The sequence below is a fragment of the Corylus avellana genome, chromosome 7, assembly GCF_965113065.1.
Source record: "Corylus avellana chromosome 7, dhCorAvel1.hap1.2, whole genome shotgun sequence".
NCBI lineage: Eukaryota > Viridiplantae > Streptophyta > Magnoliopsida > Fagales > Betulaceae > Corylus > Corylus avellana.
The window spans coordinates 7,992,369-8,012,338 of record NC_142496.1 but is presented as its reverse complement, the minus strand read 5'-3'; the positions used below and the strand labels follow the sequence as shown (position 1 = coordinate 8,012,338).

The window sequence follows — 19,970 nt, the reverse complement described above, 5'->3', positions numbered from 1 at the left end:
GGGGCGTCAAAACGGGCATGTGACAGGACTCAAGGATAGCTCCCTGCCTTCTTGTCAGATGGCACGTCAGAACGGGCTCATGTCGGGACATAGGAGGAGACTCCATGTTTTCTGGTCAGATGGCACATTAGAACGGGCTCATGATGGCACTGAAGGAAAGCTTTATGTTTTCTCATCAGATGGCACGTCATGATGGGCTCGTAACAGGACTCCAGAAGAAGCTCTCAACTTTCTCGTTGGATGGCACGTCATGACGGGTATTCAAATTTAGTCGTTTTATTCTTTGCGTCTTAACGAGGATTAACTTCGGTTATGACGAGGATGGTTCAAAATATTAAATTTTGGCCTTTCTGTCATGACGGAAGATAATCCCTGTTAAGACAGAAAGAAATAAAACTGCAGATCTATAAATATCTATTTTGTTTTTAGAACTCCTTGAACATCTCCATTTCCATTTATATTCTTATGAGTTTGGAGGTTCTCGGTGAAGAAGGTTCTGATATTTTCCTCATAAAGGTGATATCCTTCACCGTTGTTTCTACCAAGTAAGACTGCTTAAAAAGCTTCGTTCTTTCGCTTACTTAGGGTTTGTGCCGAGAAAGAAACTACACTATATGCTTCCGCAATCATATGAATCCATTTTTGGAATTCTACCACAATATTTTTCTTTTGTGCTTATTCATTGCTGATGGTTGCTACGATGCCGTAATTTTGTTTGGTGAAGCCTGCTTCATTATATTTTATTATTTTATTTTTGTCCCTATTAAGATAAATTTATGGATCCACCACTGCCCAAAGCCTATGGGGGTAGTTTCGGCCACCCCCAAAAACCATTTTAGGGGTAGCTGAACCACCCCCAATGGCCCTTGGGGGTGGTTCGGCCACACCCTAGCTGGCCCTGGACCAAAGGGGTGGCTCCAGCCACCCTTTGCTTTTTTTTTTTTTTTTTTAGGTGTTTTAGTTTTTTCTTTATTAATTAATTATTTTTTTAATTTTTTTAATTTTTTTATTTTAATACTTCTTTTTGCCACGTATCAGCTTTTTATTGGGAGTGCTAACTCCATTTTAATCAATAATTGAGGTATGATTTGCAATATGAATTGAAACTAAGGTGGGTAAAAATAAAGTCGTTAAACCACATAGGAAAAAGGTATTTAACCATATTTTTAATTCCGCATTATTTTTGTTAAACACCTATTCACCTACCTCTATTTGTATTTTGGAGTCTAGTTTATATTTTCACCATCAACTCAATGAGACGTTTCATCAAGTGTTGTTACCCTTACCAGATCCATTAATTGTACATTTTATTCAAGTAGATCCATCTGAGCCTTCATACCTAGGCAATGATACAAATTTGGAATAAACCAGGGAGCACTTTTTGTTATGGACCCTATATTGACGATCAACTCAAAAGAACTTTTAAGACAAAATTCTAAGTACTTTGAAGAAGCCAGGCATCATTCGACTATAATTTATTGGGAGACTTTCAACATGCTCTATTCATCGTTCAACCACTTATTTATACATAACATCACCAATTATCATAATACAATTCAATGACTAATGAACTTATCACTAAATCCAACGATAAAGATGACAATGAGATTACCCAAACCCTATCCGTAACAACTTCTTTCTTATCAATGAATTGATAAGATTTTTATTCCCAAATATCTAGCCCAGATTCTCATCATGACAATTTTACTCTTACACATTAGTCGAGTTTTCTGCTTGACCCGTTTTTTAGTACTTGCATATGAACTCGAGCAATTTCTTGTCAATCCAAGAAAGCAGACGAATTATGAGAACCAAACTAACAAACGCAATCACACCCTGCCAAATGTCTGCAAATGTAATCCAGACCGTGGCAGATGTACCTGAGATATCCATCGGGGTCACTAAAGTGATTGCCCTATGATAGCTAAGTGTCATGAAACAGACGGAGATAGTCAAGGCTACTGTCAAAAGCCATATAAAGAACTTGTTCCTAAGAGGAAATCCACTAATGACCAAAAGTATGACGGACACAGATGCAAAGAAAGAGGCGGTATTGTAAGATAAGAACAATTGGTAGTCATCATGATCCTGATCATTATAAGAAAGAACAGCTGTGCCGGCTTTACATATATTATCTTCCGTACAATTGAAACCTCTCATTGGTGTTGTTCTATTTTCTTGCCAAACACCCCCTGGTGGGCTGATTCCAGCTTGGAAAGCCATGGTTGCAATCACAGTAGCTACTACCATCAACATACCACGTGTTTCCTGGATCCAATTTTCCTCGTGCGTCAAGTGTTTAACTAATGATGAACGAGTGCACTCCCACCATCCCCTAAACCTTGATTGAGATGGTTGTGCTTCATCAACACCATTACTACTCAGTGTTGGTGATAGGGAAGGATTTCGATTCGTTGATCTTCTGACACCAGCTTCCTTGAGAATGTTTTGGATTTCAAACCATTTCACATCTCTTGGATAGACGTAGGCCTCTAAGACATCTAAAGCTGTGAGACCAATCTTCTTCATGGCATTAGCCTCTCCTATTTTTGAAAATGAAAGTATGTATTTTATTGCCTGCATAAAGTCAATAGTCTATTGTTTCATCAAACAACTAGCAGAAATTCTAAAAGCACTTGTACAACAACTCCAACTAAATTTAATTGAACCACATTGAATGATCTCTCTTGAGTTATTTACTAATGTTTGCATGATCTTTAGAAGAACCGCATCAAACAAAGGGATCGTGATTTTTTTTTTTTTTTTTGAACTTATTGTGTATATATATATAGTCCTACTTTATGAATACAAACAGACTAGTGAAAAAGGGATGGAATACAAAAAGTAGATCTAAAATAATTTCTATGTCATATATAACTTAGAAAAAAATAAAAAATAAAAAATCTCTTTTAAGAGAGTAGCCATTGATATTGTTAGCGCACCTGCTTTTGCTTGAGCATCACTGCTAAATGCAATATGGAGTTGCCATTATGGTCTTTGGAGCTGAGGAGTGATTCATTACCATTAGTCAATTCCACTAACAACTTCAGAGCATCGAGATGATTATATCGAATACACAAGTGCAATACACTGTCTCCTTCGAGATTCATCAAGATGGACTCTTGTCGAGCTTTAATCAACTTTTCTATGATCTCTATTCTTCCTCTCATTGTAGCTAAGTGGAGAGGAATTCTCCCATCTTGATCACGAGCTAAGCAAGCATTTATATTTGTTTGCAACAATGCTTGTACTATCTCAGTGTGGCCCTCAGCAGACGCCAAGTGAAGAGGGGTTTGTCCCAACGGGTCTACCTCTTCTGCAAATTTAGGCTTCTTGCTGACAAGAATTTTACTAAATTCAAGGTGGCCAGGCAAAGTAGATGAGTGTAAGGGGGTCTCACTAAAGGATGTGAGTGAAACTCTATCAAGGATGCGTGCATCCCTTTGGATCAATGTGGTTAAGGTGCTTATACACCCATCCCTTGAGGCTTCATAAAGTGCAGCCATATTGGCTTCCTGATACATTTTTCACTTGTGAATGTGAAGATTGAAGAAACTACAACAAGAACTTACATAGACTTGCTAGCTAGAGGTCACTGGTCTTCATGTGAGCTACTAAAAAAAATATACGGCGGACCCACCAGGCAAGGTATTTAAATAAAGCAATCATTCCCCCATTTTCATTAGCCAATGTTGTGTTTGCCATGCATCCTTAGTTGGTAATGCAACGAGCCTTTAAATTACAGTCTACAACTTGGAACAGTAAACGTGAACTTTTTTTAAAAAAATTTTATTTTATTTTTAATGCGGTCATTTTTTTTTAAAAAAAAAAAATTCTGAAGTACTAACATCCTATGTGGTCATTTTTTTTTTGTCATTTTTTATTTTTATTTTTTTTAAATGGTCATTATTCTGAAGAAAAATACCACTAAAAAAAAAACCAAATAAAAAATGACCACATAGGATGTTATTACTCATAATTTTTTTTTTGTTTAAAAAAAAAGATGACCACATAAGAGCAAAGTTTGGCCAAAATTGTGTCTCTAAGTTGTGTATCTATTATTCCTCTTGAAATAAAGCAATCATTACATGTGCACCATTTTCATTGACCAGTGTTGTGTTTGCCATTCATCCTTAGTTGTTGCCTTCATTTTTCTGTTGAGTTTCCTTTTTTCCTTTTCTTAATTGTTTTTGGTTCATTCGTGTTATTTTTGTATTTGCTTAGAAAAAGGGGAGGGGGACGGGCAGACACGATATTATTTTTTCACATTTTTAGAGCATCTATATAGAGCTCTTCAAATAAAAGTTAAATTTGAAGAGTCACTTTTAAAATGAACCAAATATCAAACTCTCTATATCTGCATCTTTTTTAATTAAATATTATTATTTTCTGATCTTTTTTAATTCTTTTTTAGTTCTTGGTAGATGAGTGAGAGAAGGAAAATAAATATATAAGATTAAAAAACTAAATAACTTTTACTTTTTAGCATTTGGTATTTGGAGAGCCTTATTGATTAAAGTTAAATTTGAAATAGAGTAGAGAGCTTGTTAAATGACTATTTTTGTGAGTTTTTTCAATTTTTTAAAGAAAAGCCAAATTTAAAGATGGGGATGCTCTTAAATGGTTATTGTTTTAGAACACACTCCAAATGAGAAATAAGAAGAATTCAACAAATTAAATACCTAATTTCATTACATTTAAGGTTGCCCACGAATAAAGAGAGTACAACACTCAGTAGTTCGTAACGAAATAGGAGAAGATTTAACAATCAAATTACATTCAAAGATTAACAAACTATGCAATTTGAATGAAATCTTTATCTATGATATATGAGAAATGATATAGTGCACTAAAAAGATTATTTTTGGCCCATAAAAGTTGTGGGTGGTAAGAGGCCCACTACAAGAATTTAGGTCTTTAGGGGCGACTTCAAGTCGTCCCTAAAAGTCCTAAAGTGGACGCTGTTGACAACAGCGTCGACTTTTCAACCCTAAAGATGTCGACGCTAATAGTCCGACCCTAATGATCAAATGCGTGATTATCAGCGTCCACTTAAAGTCGACCCTAGTGATCACTTTTAGCGTCCACTTTATCGACCCTAAAAGTCGAAATGGTTTGACCCTAAAGACTATGGCTGATAATCAACCATTAGCGTCCACTAAAAGTGAATGCTAATAGTTAACCATTAGGGTCCACAAAGTGGACACTAATGGTCCTAAAAAAAATTTTAAAAAAATTAACTATCAGCGTCCAAACCAAAGTGGACGCTGATAGTTAATCATTAACGTCCACAAAGTGGACCTTAATGGTCCAAAAATTTTTTTTAAAAAAATTAACTATCAGTGTTCAAACCAAAGTGGACGCTGATAGTTAACCGTTAGTGTCCACAAAGTGGACCCTAATGGTCCTAAAAAATTTTAAAAAAAATATAATCTGCGATCGATCGCACAATCGTGTGCGATCGATTGCAGTACCAGTAGGTTTTTTATATTTTGTGATCAATCGCACTCCAAGTGCGATCGATCGCAAAATATAAAAAACCTACTTAAAAACCCTATGGTACTGCGATCGATCGCACTCCAAGTGCGATCGATCGCAGAACCAGGGAACACTAGGATTCCCTGGTATTCAGTTTAATGAGCATTTTTCTAGCGCCAGTAGATGGTAACTAAATAAACTTCAAGCATAAGTTACATTTTATGATTCCACAGCAGTTGAACAACTAGAAGTCATGAGCAATAAGAAATATAGCTCCTAACTTTCAAATACACAAACTGATCATTCCAAAAATTGACCCAAAAAGCATACACCCAACCTCCAAGCCTCCAGGGAGCAAAATGAAAGAAGATCTTTGTATTGAAGAGGCAGCTGCTTTTCTGGAGGGTAAACAAATAAGACCTGAAAATAGAAAAACAACCAATCAAATCAAATGTGTAACAAACATCTAAATGCAAATGAACTCAATATTTTCATAAGATACACAAAGTTATTACAAAATCACTAGCTAAATTATAATTCATATTAATTCCGGCAGAAACACAAAGCTTGATACTCAAGACCTCACAATATATCTGACACCCAGAACTAGAAATGACCAGTCAATGGTTAGCTTAGCAGCAAACAACTGTTGTTAACAACTACAAATAAAGCAACTTTTAGATTGTCCTCAAATCCAAGACAACATAGAGCATAAAAAATGAACGATAATACAAAATCCCTACTCCCGAAGACACTTCAAAACTGTTAAGAAATTGTCCAAAACCCTTTTTAAGCTGATTAAGAACATCTATGAATAGGGTCCCCAAAATAAAATCCCATATCAAGAAACACACAAAATCAAATCAAGAAATTATCCAAAAATCAAAACAACACCCACCATTAGCATTGACCCCATAATCCTCAAATTCCATATAAATGATTAAGAACATTTATGAATAGGGTCCCCAAAATAAAATCCCATATCAAGAAACACACAAAATCAAATCTAACGGTAGGAATTTTTTTACCCATCAAAACTTATATCACCTTAAACTAAACCTGACCTTGGAACTTAATGACAGATCCTGTTTGGGTCGAGTTTTCATATCGACTGTATGTTCTTCTCATAAATAATAAAAAATAAAAAATAAAGAAGAAAAGAGCACTATTATAAATAAAATGTATGGTTAAATACAATGATTTAACCCAAGGCAGATGTAACTTCATTATTCAACAATTGAGCAGAGTTTACTGAATGCCAATAAACTGAATTTATCAAGTACGTACCTACGGCGTAGTATAAATATTCGTCTTGATGGAAAATATAAACTGAGGTTTGACACCAGTTGATCACTATGGAAGTTTTAGGAAGGAGAAGGGCCGCTTGAAAAATATATTAGATATCACATACTATTATAAACAAGAGAAGCTGGTAAGGGCCATAATTAGGGCCAACTAAACACATTAAATTCACTTTTTATAGTGACTTTCTTAAGTGAGGTAACATTTAATCATAACACCAACATTAACTTAGTGATTTGTGAGGATGCACGTTAGTTGCACACCCAGGGACGGTATTTGACATAATATGAGATATGCCTTTTGCACCTACCAAAGTAACCTGATCCACTGTCTTTGTGAGGATGCACGTTAGTTGCACACCCAGGGACGGTATTTGACATAATATGAGATATGCCTTTTGCACCTACCAAAGTAACCTGATCCACTGTCCTGCACATCCCACTACATGCCATGTTATGCCCATCAATCTACGATTTTTCCATTTCCAGTAGGTAAACTATTAGAGCCCTTGAGCTCACAATCTGAAAACTTGGCAGTTGGCCTTTTTCAGACCAAAGCCTGAGGCAACAAACCTATCAACAGATGGAAAAGTTGAAATTTTATTAAGGAAAAAAGCAACATCAACCAAGGCACAGGATTCCTTTGAGGGCATGGCAATTAGCAACCATCTAAACAATGTCTGGGTGTCCCTAAACACCTCAATTATAAGCTCGAAAATGGTTTTAGTTTCTATCAAAAACAGGTAAGTATATAGCTTGTTTGTATATGTATGTGTGTGTGTGTTTGTGTCTTCATAATCAATTAACTGCTACCTCCTGAGAATCTCGGCTGTGAGTAACAGGCTTATTATCATTATTTTCAAGTAGAATGTGACGGAATCGAACATTGGGAACATCTTTAATGATGTGCCACCGAACTGGAAACTGCCCGCTCCATCTATCTTGCTGCCAGTAATCTGCGTCCTTCTCAAAATCTACAGGTCCAACCATTTCAGCTACACCACAGAACTGGCCACTACCATTAACCTGCAAAAATTTTAACCAGAAAAATCTGATGGGACTTATTAAATAGGTGCAAAAAAAAATCAAATTTAGACACATCGGCAGAAAATTTGAACTGGAATAATGAAGGTAAGTTTCTTATAATACCTATCAGTCATAAAAGAAGAGAAATCAAAGAACATTTATGAATAGGGTCCCCAAAATAAAATCCCATATCAAGAAACACACAAAATCAAATCAAGAAATTATCCAAAAATCAAAACAACACCCACCATTAGCATTGACCCAATAATCCTCAAATTCCATATAAATGATTAAGAACATTTATGAATAGGGTCCCCAAAATAAAATCCCATATCAAGAAACACACAAAATCAAATCAAGAAATTATCCAAAAATCAAAACAACACCCACCATTAGCGTTGACCCAATAATCCTCAAATTCCACATACTAGGGGCTTCTACAATTTTTCATCCCCAAATCCAAAATTAGCAAAATACTCTCAAATCATCCATAGGTATGCCAACATGAAGCGTAAATTTCAGAAATATGCACCAAGATTCGAAATTAAACCAAAGCATGAGAAAACAGGGTTCCGACGAGAGAAAATTTCGGACAGTAACGAAAAGAGAGAAGACGAAGAGGAAGAAAATTTACCTGAAGCTCTTCTTTCTTCCTTGCTCGGCAACTAGAGAAAGACAAATGTTCATTAGTGAGAGAGACAAAGAGATATATATCATATCACAGACCAAAAGTCAGATATGAGATTAACGTAAAAAAATTGAATAAAATCTAAGAAAACAAAATATATAGAGAGAGAGAGAGAGAGGAGAGCGAGAAAGAGGACCGAATGAGAGAGAACCTGGCTATGCGTCTGCAACTAGAGGGAGAAAATACATGGTTGTGCGTCTGCAACTTTGAATCGCATCTCTCTCTCTCTCTCGCGGTCTCATCTGTCTCTCTCCGTTTGTCCGTCACTCTCTCTCTCTCTCTCTCTTGTGTCGATCTCTCTCTCTCTCACTCTAGCTCTCTCTCCTGGTATTGTGCAGAACTGCAGAAGGCAGGGGATAACATGAGAAGAATGAGTTAGAGAGGTGAAGAAGAAAAAAGGGGGAGATACAAAAAAATTTTCCGACAATTTCACCCGCTGCGCCAATGGATCCCGCCTTCTAATTTGTACCAAACTGACATAGTTTTATATCAGCGTCGACTTAGTCGACGCTAATATAAATCTATCAGCGTCGACCCATATGAGTTGACGCTGATAACCATACTATCAGTGTCAACCTATAATGTTGACGCTGATTGTCCACTTTTTAATTTTTTTTATTTGAACTTATTAAGACAATTATATTAGCTTATTAATTTTTTTTTTAAGTCAAAATTGATTGAAAAACAAAAATTAATTTTTTGGGTCATAATTAGTAAAGTTTTCTATTTTTCTATTTTTTATTTGTTAATATATATACATCATTTTGTAGTTTTCTCACACACACACACACACACACACATATATATATATATATACAAAGTTTTTCTCTAAATATATATGTACAAAGTTTTTCTCTAAACTGGGTTGGAAGAATTTCTTTTAACCTAATCTATAAAAATTACATGTATTTATTGAACATGTAAGATATATGCACATGTTTGATTGAACCTTCAATTGTATCCACTTGGATCGATCAATTGATCTTATCACGATCAATCAAACTAATTCACTAGGATCGATCAGATGTTCGATCGAACCATCAATTTTTTCAAGTTTGATTGATCATTTGATCCTATCACAATAAATCGAACTAATTCACTAGGATTGATTGGATGTTTGATTAAACATTTGATCCTATCACGATCAATCGAACTAATTCATTAGGATCGATCGGATGTTTGATCGATCATTTGATCCTATCACGATCAATCAAACTAATTCATTAGGATCGATCTCAATCGAACTAATTCATTAGGATCGATCAAATATTTGATTGATCATTTGATCCTATCACGATCAATCAAATTAATTCAGCAGGATCGATGTTTGATCGATCATTCAATCCTATCACGATCAATCGAATTAATTCAATTTTAATTGTTTCAATCATTTGATCTTATCACGATCAATTGAACTAATTCATTATGATTGATCGGATATTCGATCAAACCTTCAATTTCAATTGTTTAAAGTTTGATCGATCATTTGATCCTATTATGATCGATCGAACTAATGCAGTAGGACCTAATGGATGTGTGAACGAACCTTTAATTTGTTTGAAGTTTGATCGATTATTTGATATTATCACGATCGATCGAATATCCGATAATTTATATAAAATAAATAATGACATATTATCGGAGGTAAATTTTTGGGAAATAACATTTTAACTCCAAATCCTAATGGAAGGAGATATTGCATCAAATTATATGTTCGATGAGTTAAATATTAAATATGTTTTTATTATTAAAATATTCACAACAAATTTAAATTTAATTAATTTTTAGTATAAAAGATCATTAATGTGATATTTATCTTATAATTAATTATTAGCTTAAATTTTATTTATTTATTTTTCTACCTACTCTTTAGCGTCTACAAAGTCGACCCTTATACTATAGTATCAAGGGCGACTTTCAAAGTGGACGCTATTGAGCTTAAATTTTATTTTTTTATTTTTTTATTTATTTTTCTACCTACTCTTTAGGGTCGACAAAGTCGATCCTAATAGTTAAGTATTAGGGTTGACTTTGAAAGTCGACCCTAATAATGAGTCTTCAGCGTCCACTTTTAGTGGACGCTATTGGTCATCAATTTTTTTTTTTAATTTTTTTTTTTTCAATTTTTCTACCTAATCTTTAGGGTCGACTTTGTCGACCCTAATAGTTAAGTATTAGGGTCGACTTTGAAAGTCGACCCTAATGATGAGTCTTTAGTGCCCACTTTTAGTGGACGCTATTGGTGATTAATTTTTTTTTTTTATTTTTTTTTTCTACTTACTCTTTAGAAAGTCGACCCTAATGATGAGTCTTCAGCGTCCACTTTTAGTGGACGCTATTGGTGATTAATTTTCTTTTTTTTTTATTTTTTATTTTTATTTTTTTTAATTTTTCTACCTACTCTTTAGGGTCGACTTTCTAATGATGAGTCTTCAGCGTCCACTTTTAGTGGACGCTATTGGTGATTAATTTAATTTTTTTATTTAATTTTTTAATTTTTCTACCTATTCTTTAGGGTCGACTTTGTCGACCCTAATAGTTAAGTATTAGGGTTGACTTTCAAAGTCGACCCTAATGATGAGTCTTCAGCGTCCACTTTTAGTGGACGCTATTGGTGATTAATTTAATTTTTTTTTTTATTTATTTTTCTACCTACTCATTAGGGTCGACAAAGTCGACCCTAATAGTTAAGTATTAGGGTCGACTTTGAAAGTCGACCCTATTGATCTTTTTCCCACCTCTTGAATAATTCCCGCGTGTATATTAGGGTCGAGTTATTAGCGTCCACTGTAGAGTGGACGCTAATATTCATCTTTTGGGTTGGCTATTAGCATCCACTTGGATGTGGACGCTAATACTTAACTATTAGGGGCGACTTTTAAAAGTCGCCCCTAATAGTTGAGTATTAGGGGCGACTACAAAGTCGTCCCTGATGAGTCAGTTTCTTGTAGTGGCTATAGGCCTCATCTATAGTTGCTATGGCCCCACCCATTGATGCACCTATAGTCTCTTGCCATTTAAGACTTTTATAGGCAAAAAATGATCTTTTAATTGCAGTATAACATATCTCATAATATATCCATCATCCAATGGTTGCCATTTCAAGGTAAAATAATGTGTGGATAGGACTTGAGATTTTAGACATTTAGGCTAAAAGCCTGAAACACGTGGTTGAGTCGGATTATGTCTTGCGTTGATTCAAGTGCAAATCAAATCTGTCATTCCCTACTTTCATAGGCCCTATTGTATAAGCAATTTTAAGGAGTTTCAATCACAATTTGATTAATTTTTTACAATAAATAATACAGATATAACTACTATTTTTTCTAAGCATTATATAAGAATAATATTTTAATTAAAATTATTAGCAATTCCAACAATTTGAGAACAGGGGTGCCCGTTATGAATGTTTTCAAAACAATTAATGCGGAAATTTTTTCAAAATTGTTTTCTTGTTAAAAAGATTTATCCAGGCGGACATCACATTAATCTGAGTAATACTACAAGTCCTTCTTGTGTCCATCTTGAGTCCCTCCAAGAATGATATACCTATTAAAATTACCATTGAGCTTATAATTGATTATTATTGGATTTTGATCAAATGGTGATTTTAATAGTAACATCATTCTTGGAGAGACTCAAAAGGGACACAAGAAGAACTTCTAAAATTACTCCATTAATCTACCTTAACATCAACTTTCAGAAGAAAAATTTTCTTTTTTTTCTTTTTTTTTTTTTTGTGAGTAATCAACTCTGAGAAAGTTGATCAATTGACTTTTGCCAAAAGCAATGCAATTTTTTTTTTCTTTAAAGCCGACGTTCATGTGCGTCCTAGGCACATTTATAATTTTATATAAATTTAGAAGTATAAAAGTCATTTTATTCATTTGTCGTTTGATTTAAACCCAAACTTAATAACACATATAACATTGCAAAAGATTGAAACTTGAATATACTAAATTAAGAATTTTTAAATTTTAAAAAGTAATTATAAATACAATGAAAATTAATAAGTTAGATGAAGTTTTTTTCCTAATTTATTTTTTGAGAGCTCTACTATTCCTGTGTGCCATTTTCATTGACCATAGTTGTGCTAGGTATGCATCCTTAGTTGTTGTTTTCATTTTCCTGTTGAGTTTCCCTTTTCCTTTTCTTAATTGTTTTTGGTTCATTCATGTTGTTTATGTATTTGCTCACAAAAAGGGGAGGGGGACAGAAACGTACACGATATTACTTTTTTTAAACACACTCCAAATGAGAATTAAGAAGAATCCAACAAATTAAATACCCAATTTTATCACCGGTTAGCCACGAATAATTAAAGAGAGTACAACATTCAGAGTCAGAACCATAAAGAGAGTACAATGTACACTTAGCAGTTCGTAATGAAATAGGGGAATAATTAACAATTAAATTACATTCAAATATTAACAAACTATGTGATTCTCACCTGCATTTTTATAAATGTATACATAATTTACTTATCTTATTAAAAATGCATGTAAAAATCATGCTTTTTTTTTTTTTTTTTTTTAAAAAAAATATTGGTTTAGTAAACAAAATCGAAAGAAATTCTGAAACTCAATTACTAATTAGGATGCATTTATAAATGTGGAAATTTTTTCGACATAGTTTTCTTATTTTTATGTTTTTAGGAGACTTTTCTTTGCAATTGCTCACCGGCCAGCTGGCATTGTGAGCATCTAAAAAGATTTATCCCGGCTATACATGGGGAATTAAGATTTTCTTCAGTTCAAATGAACTGAAGAACATCCCGTTAGTTATAGTGGAGTGTATTTTTGTCCAGAAAAAAATACTCCTTAAGTATAACTAACGGGATATTATGGAGATGATCATGTTCCATCCATTGGACATCACAGTAATCTAGATAAACATCAACTTTGAGAAAGTTGTTTCTCTTTTTTCTTTTTTATCTTTTTTTTTCTTTTTTGTGGGTAATCAACTTTGAGATAGTTGATCAATAGACTTAGCCAAAAGTAATGGCTTTTTTCTTTTTGTGAGTAATCAACTTTGTAAAAAGTTCATTTGCTCCCTGGGGCACACATATGGAATTTTATAAATAAAATTAAGAATATAAAGTTATTTCACTTATTTGTTGTTTGATCAAACCCAAAATTTAATGAAATTGCTAAATTAAAAATTTTTATACATCAAAGAGTAATTACAAATATGATGAAAATTAAGGATTTAGGTGAGGTTTTTTCTAATTTTTTGTCAATTTTTTATTTCGCAGTTTACATGTCTGGATATTTGTGCCTAAACACTGAGAGGTTTAATTAGTTGAAGGGTAGCCTTGGCCACTTGCGAGATTAAATGACTGTGTGTTATATGCATTAAGAAAAATATTAGTTTAGTGAACTCAATGGAAAGAAATTCTCAAAACACAATTTGAATGAAATCTTTGTCTATAATATATGTCATCCAATGGTTGCCATTTCAAGGCAAAATAATGTGTGGATAACACTTGAGATTTCAGATACTTTAGGTTGAAAGCCTGAAACACGTGGTTGAGTCGGATTATGGATTGCGTTGATTCAACTGCAAATAAAATCTGTCATTCCTTACTTTCATAGGCCCGAAAGAGTCTCAATCACAATGAGTTTCATTCCCTACGTTCATAGGCCCGAAATAGTTTTTTTTTTTTTTTACATGTCCGCATAAGAGGAGGAGGGGGATTCGAACTAGTGACTTCCGCTTCATTAGGCGTTATCCTAGCCGATTGAACTATCTCTTGGGAACGGCCCGGAAGAGTTTTGAAAAGAGTTTCAATCACAATTTGATTAAAATGTTAAAATAATAATACATAAGTAAGAATAAGATTTTAAAATTATTAACAATTCGAACGATTTGAGAACATGGCTGCCCTTTGCATATGTAAGAATATAAAAGTTAAATATTCTTACGTCGAAATTTTAATAATAATACATATGTAAGAATATTAAAAGTTATGATTTTTTTTTTCAAAACAATTAATGTGGAAATTTTTTCAACATTTTTTTTTCTTCTCATTTTTATGTTTTTAGGAGACTTCCCTTTGCAATTGCTGACCAGCTAGCATTGCTAGCTGCTAAAAAGATTTCTCCAGGCAATTGGATATCGCATTAATCAACTTTGAGAAAGTTGTTTCTTTTTTTCTTCTTGTGAGTAATCAACTTTGAGAAAGTCGATCAATAGACTTTGCCAAAAGCAATGCTTTTTTCTTGCACCCTGGGGCACATTTAGAATTTGATATAAATTTAAGAGTATAAAAGTCATGTCGTTTGATTTAAACCCAAACTTAATGGCACGGATAACATTGCAAAAGATTGAAACTTGAATATAATAAATTATGAATTTTTAAAATTTTAAAAAGTAATTGTAAATATGATGAAAATTAAGGAGTTAGATTAAGCTTTTCCTAAGTTATTTTTGGAAAGCCCTACTATCCTGGGTCATGCTATAAGTCCTTCTTATGTCACTCTTGTTTTCCTTCAAGGATAATGTGGCTCTTAAAATTACTATTAGGCTTGTGATTGATCATTATTGAATTTTGATCAAATAATAATTTTAAAAGCCACATCATTTTTTGAGGGACACAAGAGTGACACAAAATGGACTTCTAGAATTACTCCCAATTTTCATTGACCAATGTATAGAATGGAAATAAGAACATCCGACAGCAATAATTGAGTTTTATGCGGAATAATTATTAATAGTAGGATATATTAAAATATATGATACTGTAGAATATTTTATTTTGTTTATTTTAATTTAATATTGTCTTTATTTATTTCCATATAAGAGTCTTGATGACTCAGCCCTGAAAAATATTGTAATAGTTTGCCTATTTAAGGGCTATTATGTTATTAATAAAGCAAGCAGAAAATTAATCTAAACTTTATGTTTGAAAATGTTTTAGGTTCCCTTCAACAAATCTAAAGGGTTTAGGTTCCCTCAAAACCTAACAATCTATCACATTACATGTAAAAGCACTCACGTAACATTGGTATCATAGCCAAGTTGTTCGATGGCGAATCAAAGAATGGATCGTTTGGAGCAACAAATTAATCATCTTGAAAACATGATTAAGCGTGCGATAACAAAATTGGAAGAAGCTAATGCCAAATTGATGGAGTCCTCAAGATGCCACAACAAGTACTATTACCATGTCTACTACCATCACAACCAACAAATATCCAAAAATTAAAGGCATCCAAACGTTTAGAACCACCATTGCCGTTGTCCACCACAGTGCTGCCATCCTCTCCCAGTGTTAAGTACTAAAATATTTATATTTTTATCCCTTAAATTACATGTTTTAATCCTTTAGATTTAGTTAATTTATGCAATTTTAGTTCTTTTATGTGTTTTCCTTGTTTTTGTATGCTTTTTTGGAAGAAAATGAAATAAAATCTAGAAGATTTGGGCTCAAAGAGAGAAAATGGGAAAAGTTGGAGCCTGTAACAGTGCAATCGATTGCATACTCCTTGCGATCGAACACATTACTAGAGAAGACAAAGCATGAGGCAGCCATGTGTGATCGAACACACAACAGAAGAGGCTCGATCGCAGATGTGCAATTGAGCGCACACGGGTTGCAATCGAGTGCATCTGTGCGCAGGTGACACATCAAGAGTGCGGCCAGATTGCTAGTATTTTCATATTAGGGTTTTTCAACTCTTACTTGAAATAGGAGTAAAACCCTACGAATTCCTAGGTTTACTAATGTAACAAGGACTTCTAAAGCCCTATAAATAGACCTTTAAACCTTGAAAATAATCAAGTTAGAAAAGAGACACTTTTCCAATGAGAAGAATTAGAGCTCTTCAACTTCAAGTTTCGGGTTTATTCTTTTTCTTTATTTTATTTTAGGGGGCCTAAGTGAGAGTTTTGAAAATTTAGGGGAGGTTTGTCAAAATGGCTGGAAGTTCGGGGGCCTTTATGAAGTTTCTCCTTTTTTTAAAAAAAAAAAAAAAAAAAAATTAATTTTTTATTTTAGTTTTTTTCTGGTCAAGTTGATCACTTTCACTCAGTGCCCCTATTTGTTTAAAATGAGGCTATATATTGAAGGTATCAATAAAGGTCTTGGTTTAATCATAAAGATCCATGGGTGGTTTCTCTGCCTTATTTCGTCCTCTCATTCTCATCAGCTTTCTCAGGTTCATGCAGGTTCGTTTCCTCTATTTTTTCACTGCAGTAAATATTGGAAGCCCAACCATTTTTTCCATTATCTTTTATTCTTTTTTCTCCCATAAACGTAATTAGATCGTATCTTGTTGATGTCTGATATGCATGGGATGTAAGCAAATTAATGAATGGATTTAAACCCGGATCTGTTATTATTATTTTTTATTTCTACCATATGAGATGGTATTTATCACTATTCCCTAAAAACGCTTCATATGCTTTTCCTTTTCTTTTGGCTCAAATTTAGTGTTGCTGGTGAATATACGTACGTCTGCCAATAGGTTTGGTCATAATTAAAATCCAATCTCAATTGCACCCAACAATGATTCGAGTAGTATATTGAACTTTAAGCCTTTTATTTATTTTTTTATTTTTATACATGTTCGCACAAGAGGGAGGAGGAAGATTCGAATTAGTGACATCCACTTCATTGAGCGTGCTCCCAGCCGATTGAGATACCTTTGAGACAAGAATTAAACTCATAGAATGATATAATTATTCCATATATTGGTTAATTTTTAGTCTTGAAGATATTTAATCGGAATCCACCTCTGGTCGCTGGAATCTTTCAGCAGCCGGTTGCCAGAATTTGCGGTTGAAGTTTCACCTTTTTAAACAAACGGAGTCTACTTTTTTTAAAAAAAAAAAAAAAAAAAACCAATGCGTGTGTTTTAGTAATTTTTGTTTAATTCCAGTGAAAACTTAATGTTTTCATCAAATTGACCGGAGAATAACTTATTTAAGCTCTTTGTACAAATCAAATCAAGACCTTTGTGCATTCCAATTCTGCTTGAAAAAAAAAAAAAAAAAAAAAAACTAAATGGGAACAAAACACAGGATCATACCAAATTTATACAGTAAAAAACTCTTCATCTACCTTTTACGCTAATTACCCATAACGTCACCACCCAGCTAGAAGCTAGATGCCGGATGTCACCAACTAGCCAGATGCCACCGCCATGTTGGTAAGTTTTCCCTTATCTCCGTCCCTAGCTCTCTCTTTTTGGGATCATCCATTAGGTTCAGGCCATCGTCTTCATTTCATCAAGCAGCACTCCATGGCAATTTTGGTCTAAGATTGTAGCGATGGGCGTGGGTAGCACAAAATTGAGGAGATCGCGAAGTTGGGTGTTGATGTATCGGTGGTTGGGTTGGTCGAAGAACATGGTCTTTCTTTGGCATTGTTGCAAAACCACAAAGCTTGGATGAAGGAAACAAATTGGGCTTCACAAGGCTGGGTTGATGCGATTTGGGTTTGGCGGGTTTGGGTGGATGTTTTCTTTTGTGCTCGGACACAAATTTCGCCCTGAAAATCGGGCAAATCCGACCTGGCTGGTAAATCATACAAAAAGGAGAGCATATTTGCTCTTCTCCTGGAGAGAGAGAACTTACCGGCACGGTGGCAGCATGATGGGCTTCAAACTGGGCGGCAGCATGATGTGCGATTAATGTAAAAAGTCGATAAAAAAAAAAATTTAAGGTGTAAATTTGGTGTAATATGGTGTTTTGTTTCTATTTAGTTTTCTTTTTTCAAGCTGAGGTGTCAATCTCTTACGAAAAAATACAAATGTCTTGATTTGTGTCAAGACCTTATAGAAATTATTATCGATTGGAAATAATATAAATAGATATTGCATTCAACATTATTCTTCTATTCCTAATATCCTATGAATATATAGCTATTCATTTCCTAATGTAATAGTCATTTCATGTATCATACACTTTAACATTCTTCTATTCCTAATATCCTATGAATATTAGCTATTCATTTCCTAATGTAATAGTCATTTGGCGTATCATACACTTTCTTAATTTTTTATTTTTTTTTAATTTTTTATGGATTCCAAACCAAATTAGATACATAATATTCGTAACACTTTAAATGTTATTAACATTGCAATCATTTTTATGTCATTACGAGGACTGCTTAATTGGTTTGTGCCTCATCAATGTTTGGTTATGGGGCTTTGTAGGTATGGACCTGAGAAAAATAGTAGTTGACAGATCACAGCAAAGCCCACCGCCTGCCCCATCTTCAAACATTCCATAGCATCATATTTCACCTGAGGCACCACCTCCAGCATAAAATAAGAGTCTTGAGTTGCTGATGTATGTTTAAACTTTTTTTCTATTGATTTCTCAGCTATTTTGAGATTTTTATGATTTCCTAATTGGATGGTCTGTTGTATCTCATTGTGCTGCAATGTGATATCTGTTTGCATGGTTGTGCTTGATTAATATTTTAACGATCATTGATTGTGAGACCTTCACCGCTAAACAAGAAAGCGGTGCGTGTGAGCTTAGGGCCATGGTTCTCAACACGATCCCCGGTGGTGGCGGGGCTAGGCAATGGCCGACCATCCTTGAAGGTTCTGTTAGAGTGTTGAACACCCATAGGGGAGACGACCAATACAAATGTTTTTATTTTTTTTGTTCCAAAAAAAAGAAAGATTTTTTAGGATATTATGATTAGAGCTATTCAATTCTTGTGGAAATACCTATTTCCTACCTTTTTTTTTAGAGGAATACTATTCTTCATTTTGGGAGAATAGTTATTCCCAAATAATTAATAGTTATTCTCACGAATGATGGGGCAACCAACTAAAGGTGAAACTAACTGAATTTCTCAAGTTGCTCAATGTCTTAATTTGTTTAAATCTTTCATGCCTTTCTCTTAAGTTGGATAAGACTATATCAATTATCAGAGAGTGAAAGAAACAAATCTTGAGCATCTTTGGTTATAATACGGGTTCTCTCCCACATTTGGAAAAATTTCATTAAATTTTAGACTGAAGTATCAAATTAATAAATTCGTAAAAAATAAGTATCAATTTTTTATCCGTTTTAAAATTCAAACACATTTCTCATAAAAAAAACAAAAGAACAAAAAACCACATGTATCAATTATATATTTAATCCTAAATTGAATGTCAAGACCGTGACATTACCCTGGCCTATAACATAGACACTATTATATCTGTAAAATCTAATATAAAAGATGTAATTGTTCCTATCCATTTCACTTGAATTGGGTATGCTTTTGCCTCTCGAAAGAGAGATCTTGACTTTGTCTTTGGGGGACACGTGTTAATCAGGAATGGAATTGTCTTCGTAGAAGATGACAAGTAACATATAGATTCGACCTCAGGACTGGATATACATATATACCTGAGGACCAAAGCTCCACCGCTACATACAAACTCAGGGCTGGTATCTCTCGCGGAGTTAGGTAACCACTTCGTCTCGGAAGGAATAAAGGATGGTATAGTTGGGTCTCATTCCCTGAATAT

General features: G+C 33.9%; 1 pseudogene; it reads right to left on the bottom strand.

Annotated features, from left to right (window-relative positions):
* Positions 1-1,643: 1,643 nt before the first annotated feature.
* LOC132185346 (uncharacterized) lies at positions 1,644-3,512 on the bottom strand (annotated as a pseudogene).
* Between the last annotated feature and the right edge of the window lie 16,458 nt (positions 3,513-19,970).